Source organism: Haematobia irritans, chromosome 4 (assembly GCF_050003625.1).
Source record: "Haematobia irritans isolate KBUSLIRL chromosome 4, ASM5000362v1, whole genome shotgun sequence".
NCBI lineage: Eukaryota > Metazoa > Arthropoda > Insecta > Diptera > Muscidae > Haematobia > Haematobia irritans.
Genome location: NC_134400.1, coordinates 218140457 through 218159689, shown reverse-complemented (window position 1 = coordinate 218159689; position 19233 = coordinate 218140457). Strand labels below are relative to the sequence as shown.

General features: G+C 34.0%; 1 protein-coding gene across 4 annotated transcripts in view; it reads left to right on the top strand.

Moving 5' to 3' along the window:
• Positions 1-18867: 18867 nt before the first annotated feature.
• LOC142234983 (RNA-binding protein Musashi homolog Rbp6) overlaps positions 18868-19233 on the top strand; it is a 1501536-nt gene continuing 1501170 nt past the window's right edge. For 2 of the 4 annotated variants that reach the window (XM_075306192.1, XM_075306194.1), the window contains exon 1: positions 18868-19142. The gene's annotated coding sequence lies outside the window, so the exon portion shown is untranslated. The remainder of the gene's footprint in view (positions 19143-19233) is intronic. The other 2 variants (XM_075306193.1, XM_075306195.1) reach the window with 2 other exon arrangements.

Below are 19233 nucleotides of genomic sequence, written 5' to 3'. Positions count from 1 at the left end.
AGTACAATTGATGACGAAATTTCGTAGTATTCATTGAAACAGAACTGTTGACTCAGTGAGAGGTAAACAGAGAGTATTTTTGGTATTTTCTCTGTTTGGGTGAGCAAATGTGTTCTCTACTAACGCACTCCGTGATTGTGGCAACGTTTTTGTATATTTGTTGTTTTTTTTTTTTCTTTTGGTATTGTATATTGAGGAAACCACCACTGGCTGATGATGCCCGCTCCAAGGTGACCTTTCGCTTTTGAGGCGTTGTGTATGGATAACATACCAGCTGCTGGTCTGGATAGATGTAGTATGGATGTTTTTGAGCTCATCAAGTTGGTGAAATTTCTTTCTCAATGTTGTGAAAATGTCAGTGGCTGCTGGAAGAAAATAATACCACACGTGAGCTGGGCTGGTATTAGAAGAATGATCTTCAGGAATAATTTATTCAACAAAAAACAACCACGAAATAGTCGTGTTGACCGAAATTATTGCACTACGTAGTCCCAACAAGGTGCCCTCTAATGATTGCTTAATTTAATTTTTTTTTATATTTCTTTTAATTATATCAAGCTTTTTGCAATATATTTCAATACAATATATCTTACGAGTATATTACATTAATTTATCCTTTAACTGGTGAGCTGAATTTTTTGGCGTAATTTGGGACGTGGGGTAAATTTGACCCCTCTTTTACATTAATATTTTTATACCCACCACAATAGAATGGTGACGAGGGTATAATAAGTTTGTCATTCCGTTTGTAACACATCGAAATATTGATTTCCGACTATATAAAGTATATATATTCTTAATCAGGGAGAAATTCTAAGACGATATAGCCATGTCCGTCTGTCTGTCTGTTGTAATCGCGCTACAGTCTTCAATAATGAAGCAATCGTGCTGAGACTTTGCACAAACTCGTCTTTTGTCTGCAGGCGGGTAAATTTCGAAGATGGGCTATATCGGTCCAGGTTTTTATATAGTCCCCATATAAACCGATTTGGGGTTTTGGTCTTATAAAAACCGTAATTTTTATCCAATTCGCCTGAAATTGGAAATCTGGGGGTATTTTAAAGAGGTGTGCCAAAAATGGTGAGTATAGGTTTTGGTATAGCTCACATATAGACCGATCTCCCGATTTTACATCTTGAGCTTCTAGAAACCGTAGTTTTTATCCGATTTGCCTGAAATTGAAAATCTAGAGGTATTTTAGGGCCATAAAGAGGTGTGTCAAAAATAGTGAGTATCGGTCCATGTTTTGGTATAGCCCCCATATAGACCGATTTCCTGGTTTTATTTCTTGGGCATATAGAATCCGTAGTTTTTATCTAATTTGCCTGAAATTGGAAATCTGGAGGTAGGACCAAAAATACGTTTGTCGAAAATGGCGTGTAGTGGTCCATGTTTTGGTATATCCCCCATATAGACCGACCTCCTGATTTTATTTCTTGGGCTTATATGCTACGTTTTTTATCCTATTTGTACGAAATGTGGAGGTTTTGAAGGACTATAAATAGGTGTGCAAGAAATGATTCTAGGATTCTAGAAACCGTAGTTTTTATCCAATTTGCTTATATACCATAAAGAGGTGTGCCGAAAACGGTGAGGTGTGTCAAAAATAGTGAGTATAGGTCCATGTTTTGGTATAGTCCCCATATAGACCGATCTCCTGATTTTACTTCATGGGCTATAGAATCCGTACTTTTTATTCAATTTGCCTGAAATTGAAAATCTTGAGGTAGGACCAAAAATACGTTTGCCGAAAATGACGTGTAGTGGTCCATGTTTTTGTATGTCCCCAATATAGACCGATCTCCCGATTTTATTTCTTGGGCTTATAGGCTACGTTTTTTATCCTATTTGTACGAAATCTGGAGGTTTTGAAAGACTATAAATAGGTGTGCAAGAAATGATTCTAGGATTCTAGAAACTGTAGTTTTTATCCAATTTGCTTATATATACCATAAACAGGTGTGCCGAAAACGGTGAGTATCGAGTATTTAGTTTTTATTTATATTTAGTTTTTATCGCTCCATTTGGTAAGGCTTCTATATAGACCGATTTCACTTATTGAGGGTAGAGAAGGCGCACTGATCATGAAAAGTGCTTGAAACTGAATGTACAATTTCCAGATTTTACTTCTCGTAATTATTTAAATTAAGGGGGTGAAAATCTACAGATTTTAGATTTCAAATCAAGGCGTTATTTCATCGTTTTCTGGCACACTTATAAATCCAGAATCTGATATAGTCTTCATAGGTAAAATCCTTTTGGACATAGAAAGTACGGAATTAGGCCGTTTTAAGTGAAAATTTAAGTTTTGGACAATAAAATTTCGCAAAAAAAAACAAAAAAATATTTTTTTTAGAAAAATATTTAACCCTATAATGCCCAATCCCGCCTTTAGGCGGTCTTCATTTAATAAGGAAGCTTTTAGTAAAACGCACTTTAAGACAACAAAAATGGGTAAAATAAAAAGAAAACTTAGTTTAAATTGTTCAAGAGGCTTTGCTGCATATACTGAGTTTTACCGTATACATTTTTCTTATTTAGTTTTCTTGCTTTTGTGTCGTTAACATTGAAAATTTAATCAGCTGGCCAAACAATTGGGGCATTAGAGGGTTAATTTAATTTGAATTGATTTGAACCAGCGTTCCTTATTTTTTCATTAATAATAATAAAGAACATCTCAGGAAAGGAGTTAGAATGTCATGCCGTGGTGTAATACATATTAGGTTCATATCACAAACATTTGAATAGACGTTTTGATGCATCGTGTTCAATGGCGTTTGTGGCTGAGTGTGCTAAGGCGTTCTGCTATGGTGCCAACAGACCCAGGTTGAACCCTCGGGGGAAGCGAAGAAGTTTTTCAATTTGTTAGAATTAGATAATAAGAAAATAAAAGTGTAACAAAAAAAAAAATTAATAAAAATAGAAAGTGAAATTGAAAAAGAAAAAATTGTTATTTAATTGTTTTTTTAATTCTTTATCCAAATGAACTTCCCAGGCACAAATTCTAAAGCAATGCAAAGGATCCAAAAATGGAGTACTTCCATCCTATGACAAGACCATGTAAAATTCATTGAAGATGATTCAATTTTGCACAACTTTCGGATCACAAATTGGGAATCCAATCTACTTTTTTGGAAGCTCTTTTTTTGCTGGGGAGTTAGAGCATTAAGTTCGGACGAGCCGAATCTTAAATACCCACCACCATGAATTAAATGTAATAGTCTCTTCTCCAGCAAACATACATATATGTTTAAAAAACATGGACTGACAGGACATTTTTTTTTAAATAATGAAATTTTAATGAAAATAAAGTTTATAATCTTTGATTCAATTTTTTTTTATTTAATATAGGTCTTTGAACTAAGACAAATTTTCCTTAAAGTACAGAAACACATTTTTGATTTAAAGAAATTGTTCATAAATTAACCCATTAACGCACAAAATGAAACTGCTGGACAAAATTGATTTTATGTGTTTTTATTAACTCAGTAACGACTAAATAAAAAGATTTAAACAAAAAATTTGAAACTTTTTAGAAAAATGAGTGTCCCCATGTGGATACATTGGGCAGATTAGGTGTGAAAATCTCCAAAAATCTCCATTACCTGGTAGTATAATTTTAAAGTTTTTAATAAAATAAACATAACAGTTGCTCATAGTTGTTTGACTTTAAACAGGTGTCCTCACATGGGGGGCAGAGGGCGGTAATGGGTTAAATGAAATCTTGAATCTTTAGATTACAGATAAAAACGCTTCAAACATAGGCTAAGACTTGTTCCGAGGATTTAGCATCTTTGGTTTAAAGTTTGTTTGGAATTAAGAAAAGATTTTTTATTATGAAGTATCCGTTATAATTTGGATTTTTAAACTGGCATTTGTATGTACGTGAATAGCTTTATTACTATACCGCGAAAACAGAATGAAAATTCTATAAATGAGATCTGTATCCTAATTTTAATTTTATTGAACCTACATTTACAACAAGACAGATCGCAAAAAACTGTCTTTATTTTAAATAAGTCGCATCTTTGACTTGGAAAACATGGCTCGATATAGCCCTTCTTCGAACTTGAACTACTTGCCAAATTTCAACACGATTGCGTCATTATATTCCTATACTTCGATGTGATACAAACGGAATGACAAACTTATTATATCCCTATCACCATTTTAAGGTGCTGGGTATACAAATGTTTATTTCATTCAAACATTTTGAATTCAAGTAAACTTTGTTTTTAGTGCAGGCGTTATTCGTATATATTTGGATGTTAATTTTTAGCCGTGAGGACTACCTGCAAATTTTGGTCTTTGTAGCTTTGTGTGCATTGTTGCACGGTGCATTCGTCAACCCACAAGTGAATGTCAATGAGAATATTTTGGCCAGCTATCAAACGTGCATGATGGGCATCACGTCTTCTTGTGGGTCATACATAGATGTGCGCTATGATTGGACAGTTAAGACAACTCAATTGAATTTAATTTTAATAATATTGGAGTTTTTGAAGAAAAGACGATTGTATGAAAAAAGTTGTGAGTCATTCATAACATTTGACGATGGTAGGTGTCTGCTTGTTTTTGACTTGTTTTTATTTTAATAAAGAGTAAAAGTAAAATTTGTTTAATTTACAGGAGTCTATAAATAATTATCAACCGCTATAAATTAGATGGTCTCTAGAGGGCCAAATTTTAACCGAATCAGATGAAATTTGTTCGTCCATGAGGCTTACGAAGTTAAATCTTGCGAGGTTTATATGGGAACCTTATATAATTAAGGACCGATATGGACAAATGTTTGCATGGTTGTTAGATGGCATATACTTATGTTACATTAAGTATAAAATTTCGCACCTACTGAATTTTACTTCTCCAAAAGGTTAGAGAGGCCACATCTGGCGATTAGTTTATATGGTGCTGTATATAATTATGGTACGATATGTAGCATTTTTTGCATGATTGTTACCAAATTTCAAACGGATGGAACGAAAGTGGATCTTCCACGAGGTCCCTCAAGACAAATCTGGGGGACATAACGGACCACAACTACTTGTGACAACTTTCAAGCTGATAGCTTGTTTCGTTCAGAAGATACACTATCTTTACCACGGACGGACCAACATCGCTAGATCGACACTTAATTTCACCACCACCCGAAATATATATACTTTATGGGCTCTGAGACCAATATTTTGATGTGTTACAAACGGAATGAGAAAGTTAGTATAACCCATCCTATGGTGGAGGGTATCAAAATAAAAAGAAAATAGGAGGAGCAGTCAATAACTTGGAGCATGCGGTAAAGTTTAGTTCTTTAATTTAATTTTAAATTTTTTCTTTTAATTTAAAATTTTTTTTTTGTGTACATATTTTATTTTTGTTATAAAATTCTTTATGAAAAACTCATAAAGAATTTTATAACAAAAACCAGTAAGGAATGTCTAAAGTCGGGCGGGGCCGACTATATTATACCCTGCACCACTTTGTAGATCTAAATTTTCGATACCATATCACATCCGTCAAATGTGTTGGGGGCTATATATAAAGGTTTGTCCCAAATACATACATTTAAATATCACTCGATCTGGAAGAATTTGACAGACTTCTATAAAATCTATAGACTCAAAATTTAAGTCGGCTAATGCACTAGGGTGAAACACAATGTTAGTAAAAAAACATATATATGGGAGCTATATTTAAATCTGAACCGATTTCAACCAAATTTGGCACGCATAGCTACAATGCTAATTCTACTCCCTGTGCAAAATTTCAACTAAATCGGAGTTAAAAATTGGCCTCTGTGGTCATATGAGTGTAAATCGGGCGAAAGCTTTATATGGGAGATATATCCAAATCTGAACCGATTTCAAGCAAATTTGGCACGCATAGTTATAACGCTAATTCTACTCCCTATGCAAAATTTCAACTAAATCGGAGCAAAAAATTGGCCTCTGTGGGCAAATGAGTGTAAATCGGGCGAAAGCTATATATGGGAGCTATATCTAAATCTGAACCGATTTCAACCAAATTTGGCACGCATAGCTACAATGCTAATTCTACTCCCTGTGCAAAATTTCAACTAAATCGGAGTTAAACATTGGCCTCTGTGGTCATATGAGTGTAAATCGGGCGAAAGCTATATATGGGAGCTATATCTAAATCTGAACCGATTTTGCTGATATTTTGCAAGTTTTTCGAGACTCATAAAATATTCGGATGTACGGAATTTGAGGAAGATCGGTTGATATACACGCCAATTATGACCAGATCGGTGAAAAATATATATGGCAGCTATATCTAAATCTGAACCGATTTTTTCCAAAATCAATAGGGATCGTCTTTGAGCCGAAACAGGACCCTGTACCAAATTTTAGGACAATCGGACTAAAACTGCGAGCTGTACTTTGCACACAAAAATACATCAACAGACAGACAGACAGACGGACAGACAGACGGACAGACAGACGGACAGACAGACAGACGGACATCGCTAAATCGACTCAGAATTTAATTCTAAGCCGATCCGTATACTAAAAGGTTGGTCTATGATTACTCCTTCTTGGCGTTACATACAAATGCACAAACTTATTATACCCTGTACCACAGTAGTGGTGAAGGGTATAAAAATGATGAACTTGTTGCTGTCAATGCAACATGTGGTTGGCACAAGCCAATTTCCCATCTTCCCTTCTTATTTAAGGCGAAATTCACTTTTAAATTTAGGGTTTGCGTACTTTGTTCTGGGACACAAATCTAATCCGACAAATTTCAATGTTGCTATGAAATTAACGCTTCCCTCAATTGTGCATAAATATGTGTCACCCTGTTTGTACTAATGACAGCTAAACCATATGGACTATAGAAAAAACATGGCCACCAAACTCATCACTAATCTATAAATGTAATAAAAAAAGTTAGTGTATTTCGTTTATATTCTTTTTTTTATTTGATAGGCACCGTAAACCGCATCGTACCATTTACCCTTAAAACATGTGAGAAACTTTTGTACAAATTGATTTTAAATGATTTTGATGCATTCTGTGTGCACAGTTGGTTATTCAGCACAGTCACAAACCATTATGGAGAAATTCTTAAATGATGAAACTCTCCAACAATATTTTCGGACATTCAACAACATGCTTGTAATCGGCTATGAGACCAAGAAATCATTATTTCATCATTTAGTCGTTTTACGACGTTTTTAATTTATATTATCTACACAAAACTTAGTACCTAATTTACTGACGATTTCGATTTGGGAAAAGGTGCAATATTCTCGAAATTGATTGCAAAATATGAATGACACTGTCATAGATTTTGGATCCTCACACTACTAACTTTGGATTGATACTGTCATTTGGGCAAAAACACAATGAGGGAAAAAGTATTGTAATACCGCGAAATCAAACGAAAACGTCCTAACTTTTTTATATCATGCGCCACTGTGTGGAAGAGGAAGAGGGAGCGATGTCCGTGAACAAATTTTCGTAATCAAAATCTAGGTCGCAGTTTTAGTATTGTATTCCAAATTTGGTCTAACTCGGTTAAGATTTAGATATAGGGTACAAAATTTCATATTTTAGACCAATTTCCAATGGCTTTTTACTCCAATTGACTTGATAGTTTACATTGAGAGCATATATAATATTATTGTTACGTTTTTATATTGAGGCGTATTTAATCACCCGATAATTATTTTTATTTATTTATTTATTTGAATAAAATGTCAGGCTGGTACAACAAAAATTTATTCTTATAAATGACAGTACCAACTTTATAATGATATTAAGTTTAAGACATTTTTTAACAAGACGGATTAACTTATGCATAAAACTTATAAATTTCTCTCTTGAAGTGACTGGCATTGTTTAATATTTGTAGTTCAGGGGGTAAAGAGTTCCAAAGACGAATGGCAAAAATGAAGAATTGTCGCTCCGATACTAGAGATTTGAAGCGTGGTAAGATTAATTTCTTTCCTCGATTTGACCTAGAAAAACGTAAGCGGGTGAAGAGGTATTACGGCACTTTCGTGTAAATAATCTTATGAAGCATTGTCAGGCATTTGGCTTTAAGTAAGTTATCGACGGATATATTGAATATTTGGTAAGAAAACGCTGATATACTATCGCGACGGTTTTTATTGTAAACATATCTGGCGATATTGTTATATGCAACATTAAGTTTTGAGCGGTCATTGAAATCGCAGTTTGCAAATACTTCACATCCGTACATTAAAGCCGGGGCCAAGTATGCTTTTGCAAGTAACATTCTGATGTGAAATGGTGTAGATTTTCTTACTGACCATAGGTTCCTTAACATAGCATGCATTTTACCAATTGAACCATAGATATGATTAGACCATGTCAGTTTTGAGTTAAAAGTTATTCCCAAGTTGCTTGATGACAGCACCCGTTCAATCGCTGAGTTGTCGATTCGGATGTGATCGCTTAATACAATTTCATTGGCATGTGATCTTGAGATTAACATAAATTTGGTTTTCGATTAATTTAGAACCAGACCATTGTTATTTGCCCGCTTTTGAATGCTTTCGAGGTCTACATTTATATCATTTATTAGTGTTGGTAATCCCTGTAGAGACGAACTTGCAAGCAATTGTACGTCATCAGCGTACATTTGAGGACTACATGTGTTAATAACATCAAGCAAATCATTTATGTAAATGTAGAATAGTGTAGGTCCAAGAACTGATCCTTGGGGAACCCCTCTTGACACGTGCAATAAGTCAGATTGTTTTCCATTGACAACTACCATTTGCATACGGGAGGAGAGATATGACTTAATTAACTTACATGCAGTGTTGGTAAAGTAATATAGTTTTTGTAATTTTATCGTTAATATTTTGTGAACAACAGTATCAAAAGCTTTGTTGTGATCCAGTAGTATTAGAAAAGAAACCATATTTTCATCTAAGTTTTGACGAATTTCGTCAGCAACATCGATAATAGTGGTGATACAACTCATATTTTTCCTGAAGCCAGATTGTCTCTCTGTAATAAGTTTTTCTTTCTCTAAGAATATAGAGATTTGGGAGTTCATAATGTGCTCCAGAACCTTTGATAAAAATGGAGGTATAGCGATTGGTCTATAGTCCTTATTAGATTTCGGAACTGGTATGATTTTTGCTAATTTCCATCTTTCTGGGAAAACGCATTTGGTTAAGCAGGTATTAAATATGTATGTAAAATATGGCAATAGTTTGGGGATGAATAATTTCAAGAAAACAGGGTTTAGTTCATCAGCACCAATAGCATTTGATTTGATAGAAAGTAAACACTTTAGTACTTCATCATTGTCGACACAGCGAAAAGAAAAGGATCTTTCGATTGGAACAGTTTGTAGATTGTGATATACATTTGAAATGTTTTCAGATATCCCAGTTTTTACAAATTTCTCATTCAGTTCATTTAGTGGCAGATCAATATTAATAGTATTCTGTTTATTGCCAATTCCAATGTTACGGATATGCTTCCATTTTGACTTGCTGTCCACAGCAGACTTAAATTTTTCACTATAGTACTTGTGTTTTTCGTAGTCTATAGCCGTTACTACCGCCTTTCTAGCTGCCTTAAATTTGGCATGTAATTCAGGGGTTTTGAATGTTTTCCATCTATTGTATGCAGAATCTCTAAATGCAATCAGTCGCTTTATCTCAGAATTAAACCAAGGTTGATTGTTAGATCTCGAAAACGTATTTACTTCCGGAATTAAAACAGTTCTTTTCAAATAACGACAATCTACAATTTATTTGTTTAATTGATTGGTTTCACTTATTTGCTCTACGATGTGTACTGTATAAACTTCAGCTTACGACTGACTTGACTGCTCCCTCCGCCATATACCGTGATTATATACCGTGATTTGACGATTTCGAAAATTCTGGATAGTCTGGCCTACAACCATCTAGAACTATCTTGATACAATTTACCTAACACCACATATTCAACTGATTATCTTCATTGCCTACAGCCATGTGGAATGTTCTATCGGCGTTATTTTACAGGTGATATGGCACACATACTTTCAGGCTTATGCTAATAATCTAGTACATTCTACTAGATTAGGTAGATGTCGTGCAGGCATAACATAAGTCAATAAGTAAAACAAAAGGCGTTACTTTTACAATGAACGATTGGAAACAAAAAAGATGTTTAAGAAAGTACTAGAAAATAAAGAAATGACTCTAACAAGTTATGACGTAATTTTATCGTTACAATTTGAAATTTAAATTAACGTAAACTAACTCAAATCTGGAAATATCACATTCGTAACATTATCTTTGATTGTACTAGATTGGGTTCATATCGGTTCGAATATATATATATATATATAGCTGGCATGTAAATGTAAGCAAATCTATTTATAGACCAGTGTGTCATGCACACACAAAGCTCGTTTAGAGAATCTTCGTTTAAAGAAAACAAACAACCTTAGTTGCAATCGTCTAATGCTTGATCTCCTACCACGATATCAATTTTGGGGTGGAACAAAAACGGAAATAATGTAATTTTCGAAAATGTGTTAAAAATGTTTCTACAAAGGGTAAATTTTTAAATTATATCAACGAAATTTGTCATTACAATTCAGTCAATGAAACAAAATCATTAATATAATTAATATAACGAATGTTTGCATAATTATGACGAATTTTCTGTTAAACAATGAAACGTTTCGTATTATTCACGAAAGTTGTCATTGCCTTTATGACATTGAAAAACTTTCGTTGGCTCTATTTTAATGAAATTTTCTTTATGTGTAGAAAGCAGTGACTTTGCAAAGTACTACTTTAAATTTTATTACTAAATATCAAAGCCATTTGTTCTTCAGCGCTTATACGAAATCGACTTGAAATCGCTTATAAACGAAATCGGTTTTTGAATAAAAATGTTTTTATTTATGACAAAAATAAAAATTAACAAGTATACACGCAGAGAAGAAACATGATTATCACAATCATATTCGAAGAGCAAAATAATATGATAGGAGCTATTTTTGCGGCGACCATGTAACATTTTCACCTGCAACCATGTTAGCTCAGTGCACATGGTTCTAAGAAAAATAAAATTGTCCTCATCTAAAATGTTATTATATTGATAAAAAGAATTTTGTTTGAATCAAAATACAATGGTCACGATCTAAAATGTTATGGTATACGTCAAAACTGTTTTTCTTCCGGTTAAAGGAACATGGTCACAACCTAAAACGTTTTGATCTTTATGAAAAAACTTTTTTCGTCGTCGAAAGAGGGACGCCACTTGAGAAAAGAAAACACAAAATTAATTTATTTATTTGTTTTTGTTTATTTATAAACTAATACATTGTTTATTTGTATTTATAATGCCGTGCAAGCAAACATCACATATTTGTACACACTCTATTTTGGTTCAATTTCAACAATAAGTAATCATTCCATATTTACTTCGTGCCCATCAAATTTAAAAATGCAGGCATCATGTAACTGCAAATAAAAATAAATTATACCATAAGCAAAATGCAGAACAAAAAGCAGGTAATTTTTTTTCAATTACATTGTCCTTTTTTGTGTTCACATAAAAAATAAATTAACACAAAACACATTAATTCCGTATTCTCTGTCCATTCGAAGCAACAATCAACACGCGACTGATGCGCAAAATGAAAATCTCAATGTTTTTATAAAATTATTTTCGTTGCAAAAAAGTTAAAAAATTAAATGGTCACGAAAAAAATACATGGTCTTTATGACCATGTAATGTTTCTAGACATGTTTATTCCTAACCTATAAAAATAATTTTTTCTCAGCAAAAAAGTAAAAAAATTGAATGGTCAGGTACACGATTTTCCCGACCATGTTATGGTCTCAAATTCTATCATTTAAATAATAGAACATGTTTGCGACATTTGAGAACCATTTAAATGCTTATTGCCAACTTATATTTTTCGCCGCTCGAAAATTATTTTTACAAAGACAAAATACATGGTTTTCTCGACAATTACATACTCTAGATAAACATTAAATGTATGCGGCAACCATGTCCATGTCTGTGCGTGTATACGGCCGTAAGTTCGGCCAGGCCAAATCGTATGTACCCTCCACCATGGATTGCGTAGAAACTTCCACGAAATACTGTCATCCACAATCGAATTACTTGGGTTGTGGTATCTTAAAACTTCTTAACATCATTTTCTAAATTGTGAGTTAGTCCATATGAACTTGATATGGATCAATTTTTGTGTGATTGGGGATCGATTTATCTGAGGGCTATATATAACTATAGACCGATATGGACCTAGTTAGGCATGGTTGTTAACAGCCATATACTAGCACAATGTACCAAATTTCAACTGACTCGTATGAAATTTGCTCCTCCAAGAGGCTCCAAAACCAAATCTCGGGATCGGTTTATATGGGGGCTATATATGATTATGGACTGATATGGACCACTATTGGTATAGTTGTTAAATATCATATACTACCACCACGTACCAAATTTCTACCAGATCGGATGAATTTTGCTTCTCCAAAAGTCACCGGAGGTCAAATCTAGGGATCGGTTTATATGGGGGCTATATATAATTATGGACTGATATGAACCAATTCCTGAATTGTTGTTGGATACCATATACTAACTTCAGGTACCAAATTTCAACCGAATCGGATGAATTTTGCTCTTCCAAGAGGCTCCGGAGGTCAAATATAGGGATCGGTTTATATAGGGCCTATATATAATTATGGACCGATTTCGACCAATTTTTGCACGGGTGTTTGAGGCCATATATTAACACCACGTACCAAATTTCAACGGAATCAGATGAATTTTGGTCTTCTAAGGGGCTCCGGAGGTCAAATCTGGTGATCGGTTTATATGGGGGCTATATATAATTATGGACCGATGTGGACCAAGTATTGCATGGTTGTTACAGACCATATACTAACACCATGTACCAAATTTCAGCCGGATCGGATGAAATTTGCTTCTCTTAGAGGAATCGCGAGCTAAATTTGGGGGTCCGTTTATATGGGGGCTATACGTAAAAGTGGACCGATATGGTCTATTTGCAATACCATCCGACCTACATCAATAACAACTACTTGTGCAAAGTTTCAAGTCGATGGCTTCTTTCGTTCGGAAGTTATCGTGATTTCAACAGACGGACGGGCGGACGGACGGACATGCTCAGATCGACTCAGAATTTCACCACGACCCAGAATATATATACTTTATGTGGTCTTAGAGCAATATTTCGATGTGTTACAAATGGAATGACAAAGTTAATATACCCCCCATCCTATGGTGGAGGGTATAAAAATTAATATTTTTTGTGTTGATAAAAGTTTGAACTTTGAGTGATACAATAAACAGTAAGAACACTGAAAAAAAGCATGACCGGTTCCAAAGATTTTGTCTTTACTTTAACAATTTTGGTATTGATTCCGAGCCAAAGAAGCTGAGAATTCAAGTAAGGATACTTTTAAGACACAATTCTCTTTTAAATTTTAGTTTTGTGTACTTGAATCTAGGAAGCAAATTTTAATTTTTCAGCTTTTCTTCTTCATATGCTATCAAAGTCCTTTAAAAACAAGTTAACGACAACTTTATTTTCCAAATTCAGACACGACTTCCAGTAGAAATTATGCTATGTTTCAAGTAAAAACGTCTTTAAAATAAAGTGTTGAAAAATGTGCCCTATATTTGAACGATTTTTTGCTTTGTAGTCAAGATGCTAAAAGACAACAAATTTTAAGACAATTTCATTAAATTTAAACAGTTTTTCTGAATTATTAAAGTCAAGTTGACCTTAGCCCAAACATTTTTTCTTTCATGTTATCATACTCATTTTAAGTAAAGCAAAAAGCACAGAAAACTGTTGCGCATTTCCACACAAAGAATTTCACCACGACCCGAAACGAAAAATTTCGTTGTAATAATGAATTTGTTTCATTGGCTGACTTTTAACGACACATTTCGTTAATATAACGAAACTTTTTCTATTGGTGTAACTACGCCATCTGTTGTCAATCCCGCACTACCAATTTGCTCACCCAATAGAGTTAACTTTAATTATAACAAATACAAAGGTTCAAATCGCAGCTAAAACAACATCAAATTATGTTCATTTATTTCATTTTAACTTAACTTACATATGTCGTTAAGTTAGGCGCCACTCTATTTTCTTATAAATTAAGGAGCATTCAACAGAAACCAGTCACTCATTCGTCGGCATCTTAGAACAACGGTCGTGCGAAACGGAAATACTTACGTGTACATAATGTGAATGTTGGAATCGAAGTAATTTGCATTAATAAATTTGCAAAGAAAAGTGTTGTGTTTTACTTGTATTCAATACAAAATATTATTGGAAATGTAAAATAAATTGTATTTGGTTGCAAAGGTAAGTGTTTTTCCATCAAACAAGAAAAAAATAAAGGTTGTACAAAATCAAGCAAGGGAAAAATGTGTTGTTATTGTAACAAAGCTTATGTGTGCATATGCCATTTTTATGAATAATTTTATATGATATCTTACTAGCTTTGATCATTTAATTATGTATACCAATGATTTTAGTTTTATTGCCGCTCAAATTGTTCAGCGTCCGTAGCTGCACAATTCTCGATAACCGTATCCGTTGATATCTGGTGAGCAATGTTTATATTTGATTCACATACACACACACGCATGGATTTACCCAATAGTGTTAGTAACTACAAAGTGCACAATAGTTAAGAGATTGTGTTTGGAGGAATTAGTTTTGCAAAAGCTGTACCGGCATTTTCGCATTTTCTCATTTGCATTTACGAGATACAAAAGCTTCTATGTGATAGCACCGTGTATATGGGAGTGTTGTTTGTATTGGCATATACGTGCTATATAGATTCTATTCTATTGCAATCTCCAGCAATATTACCACTCACCCCATTGGCTCTGCTTGTACTGTTATATGAATTGCAATTTTGTTTTTGTTTTTGTTTTTTTTTGTTTTCACCATTTGAGTATACACTTGAGAGGGGCATGCACATGACTGTTTTGACTGTTGGCTATCCAGCACAGTCTCAAACCATCAGGGAGAAATTCTTAAATGATGAAACTCTCCAATAATAATTTCGGAGTTTCAACTACAGACTTGTAATCGGCTTTGAGAGCAGAAATCATTATTTTACCGTTTAGTCATTTTAATTATTGAACTATTGAACATTTACTGAACTATAAATACAACATTCAAATGCAAAACACCAAGGTTGATATCTCATCTACAATAACATCAAATTATGTTCATTTAGTTCATGGTGTTCTTTCATTTCAACTTAACTTACATCTATCGTTAAGTTAGGTGCCACTCTATTTTGTTATAAATGAAGGAGCATTCAACAGAAACCAGTCAGTCATTCGTCGGCATCTTAGAATATCGGTCGTGCGAAACGGAAATAATTATCTGTACATAATGTGAATGTTGGTATCGAAGTTAAATAAGTTAATTTGCAAAGTGTTGTGTTTTAATTGTATTCAATACAAAATATTATTGGAAATGTAAAATAAATTGTGTTTGGTTGTAAAGAGGTAAGTGTTTTTCAATCAAAAAAGAAGTGAACTAAGAAAACATAAAGGTTGTACAAAATCAAGCAAGGGAAAAATGTGATGTTATTGTAACAAAGCTTATGTGTGCATATGCCATATTTATGAATGATTTTATATGATATCTTGCTAGCTTTGATCATTTAATTATGTATACCAATGCTTTTAGTTTCATTGCCGCTCAAATTGTTTAGCGTCCGTAGCTACACAATTCTCGATAACCGTATCCGTTGATATCTGGTAAACAATGTTTATATTTGATTCACATACACACACGCATGGATTTACCCAATAGTGTTAGAAACTACAAAGTGCACAATAGTTAAGAGATTGTGTTTGGAGGAATTAGTTTTGCAAAAGCTGTACCGGCATTTTCGCATTTGCATTTACGAGATACAAAAGCTTCTATGTGATAGCACGTGCTATATAGATTCTATTCTATTGCTATCTCCAGCAATATTACCACTCACCCCATTGGCTCTGCTTGTACTGTTATATGAATTGCAATTTTGTTGTTGTTTTTTTTTTGTTTTCGCCATTTGAGTATACACTTGAGAGGGGCATACACATGACTGTTTTGACTATTGGCTATCCAGCACAGTCTCAAACCATCAGGGAGAAATTCTTAAATGATGAAACTCTCCAATAATAATTTCGGAGTTTCAACTACAGACTTGTAATCGGCTTTGAGAGCAGAAATCATTATTTTACCGTTTAGTCATTTTAATTATTGAACATCTACTGAACTATAAATACAACATACAAATGCAAAAAACCAAGGTTGATATCTCATCTACAATAACATCAAATTATGTTCATTTATTTCATGGTGTTCTTTCATTTCAACTTAACTTACATCTGTCGTTAAGTTAGATGCCACTCTATTTTGTTATAAATGAAGGAGCATTCAACCGAAACCAGTCAGTCATTCGTCGGCATCTTAGAATATCGGTCGTGCGAAACGGAAATAATTATCTGTACATAATGTGAATGTTGGTATCGAAGTTAAATAAGTTAATTTGCAAAGTGTTGTGTTTTAATTGTATTCAATACAAAATATTATTGGAAATGTAAAATAAATTGTGTTTGGTTGTAAAGAGGTAAGTGTTTTTCAATCAAAAAAGAAGTGAACTAAGAAAACATAAAGGTTGTACAAAATCAAGCAAGGGAAAAATGTGATGTTATTGTAACAAAGCTTATGTGTGCATATGCCATATTTATGAATGATTTTATATGATATCTTGCTAGCTTTGATCATTTAATTATGTATACCAATGCTTTTAGTTTCATTGCCGCTCAAATTGTTTAGCGTCCGTAGCTACACAATTCTCGATAACCGTATCCGTTGATATCTGGTAAACAATGTTTATATTTGATTCACATACACACACGCATGGATTTACCCAATAGTGTTAGAAACTACAAAGTGCACAATAGTTAAGAGATTGTGTTTGGAGGAATTAGTTTTGCAAAAGCTGTACCGGCATTTTCGCATTTGCATTTACGAGATACAAAAGCTTCTATGTGATAGCACGTGCTATATAGATTCTATTCTATTGCTATCTCCAGCAATATTACCACTCACCCCATTGGCTCTGCTTGTACTGTTATATGAATTGCAATTTTGTTGTTGTTTTTTTTTTGTTTTCGCCATTTGAGTATACACTTGAGAGGGGCATACACATGACTGTTTTGACTATTGGCTATCCAGCACAGTCTCAAACCATCAGGGAGAAATTCTTAAATGATGAAACTCTCCAATAATAATTTCGGAGTTTCAACTACAGACTTGTAATCGGCTTTGAGAGCAGAAATCATTATTTTACCGTTTAGTCATTTTAATTATTGAACATCTACTGAACTATAAATACAACATACAAATGCAAAAAACCAAGGTTGATATCTCATCTACAATAACATCAAATTATGTTCATTTATTTCATGGTGTTCTTTCATTTCAACTTAACTTACATCTGTCGTTAAGTTAGATGCCACTCTATTTTGTTATAAATGAAGGAGCATTCAACCGAAACCAGTCAGTCATTCGTCGTCATCTTAGAATATCGGTCGTGCGAAACGGAAATAATTATCTGTACATAATGTGAATGTTGGAATCGAAGTTAAATAAGTTAATTTGCATTAACAAATTTGCAAAGTGTTGTGTTTTACTTGTATTCAATACAAAATATTATTGGAAATGTAAAATAAATTGTGTTTGGTTGCAAAGGTAAGTGTTTTTCAATCAAAAAAGAAGTGATCTAAGAAAACAAAAAGGTTGTACAAAATCAAGCAAGGAAAATGTGATGTTATTGTAACAAAGGTTATGTGTGCATATCCCATTTTTATGAATGATTTTATATGCTATCTTGCTAGCTTTGATCATTTAATTATGTATACCAATGCTTTTAGTTTCATTGCCGCGCAAATTTTTTAGCGTCCGTAGCTACACAATTCTCTATAACCGTATCCGTTGATATACGGTAAACAATGTTTATATGCGATTCACACACACATACACATGCATTGATTTACCCAATAGTGTTAGTGACTACAAAGTGTATAGTTAAGAGATTGTGTTTGATGGAAAAGCTGTACCGGCATTTTCTGATTTGCATTTAAGAGATACAAAAGCTATGTGAGAGCTTCGTGTATATGTAAGTGTTATTTGTATTGACATACACGTGCTATATAGATTCTCTTTTATAGCAATCTCCAGCAATATTACCACTCAGTGTCTCTCCCCATTGGCTCTGTTTGTACTGTTATATGAATTGCAATTTTGTAGTTGTTGTTTTTTGTTTTCACCACTTGAGTATTGCAAGCAATTACAAAAACATACACTTGAGAGGGGCATGCACATGACGATAATGTTGTTCTATGGTTAAAGTGCATTTGTTGTTGGAGTGGTTCTGTGCGTGTGTGCTATCATTTTGTGGGGCTGTAAGTTGGGAGGTGTATGTACATATTCGTTTGTGGGACTTTCTCTTGTTTGTTCTCTTTTCTCTGTCGGGTAATTTCGAGTGTGAGTATTTGATTTTTGCATGTTGACTTCGTTGTTGTATCGGTTGGGTTGGTCGGTGTACTTTTGATTCTCGTAAATGTTCTGTTCACTGTTTGTTGTTGTTGTTGTTGTTGTTCTTGGTGCCCATCTCAACATTTCCCTTTGGGTATATGTAAAAGTGTGTGGTTGTTGCTGTGAATTTGCTCTGGTTGAGAAATGCCGCCGATATCATTGTTATTGTTGCCATCATCGTCGTTGCCGTCGCTTTTGTGCTGCAAACGCTGCACAAACCATTGCTAGTTGGTTAGCTAGAGCTGCTCATCTACCGTTCGTCGGCATTATTTTGTGAAGAATCTATCTCCTCAACGAGTTACGTCGCATGTGAAACACAGTTTGGCAAACAGTATCGTGGTAAACAGTATCGGTAGTTGTTCGCGAGCGCTTGCTTGTCAGTCAGTCTTACTTACCTATACACTTACACTTCTATTCGAAGATTATTTAGCAGAAGAAAGCTGTGAGTTCTTTGCCACAGCCAAGGCGACAAGTTGTTTGTGTTCCATCTTTAGAAAATTTGTAGTGTAATTATCCAACCAATCGACCAAATGACAAAGCGTCAGACGATAGGCATAGTGTCCGCCTTGCCGGTCGTATATCCAATCAATTGCTGAA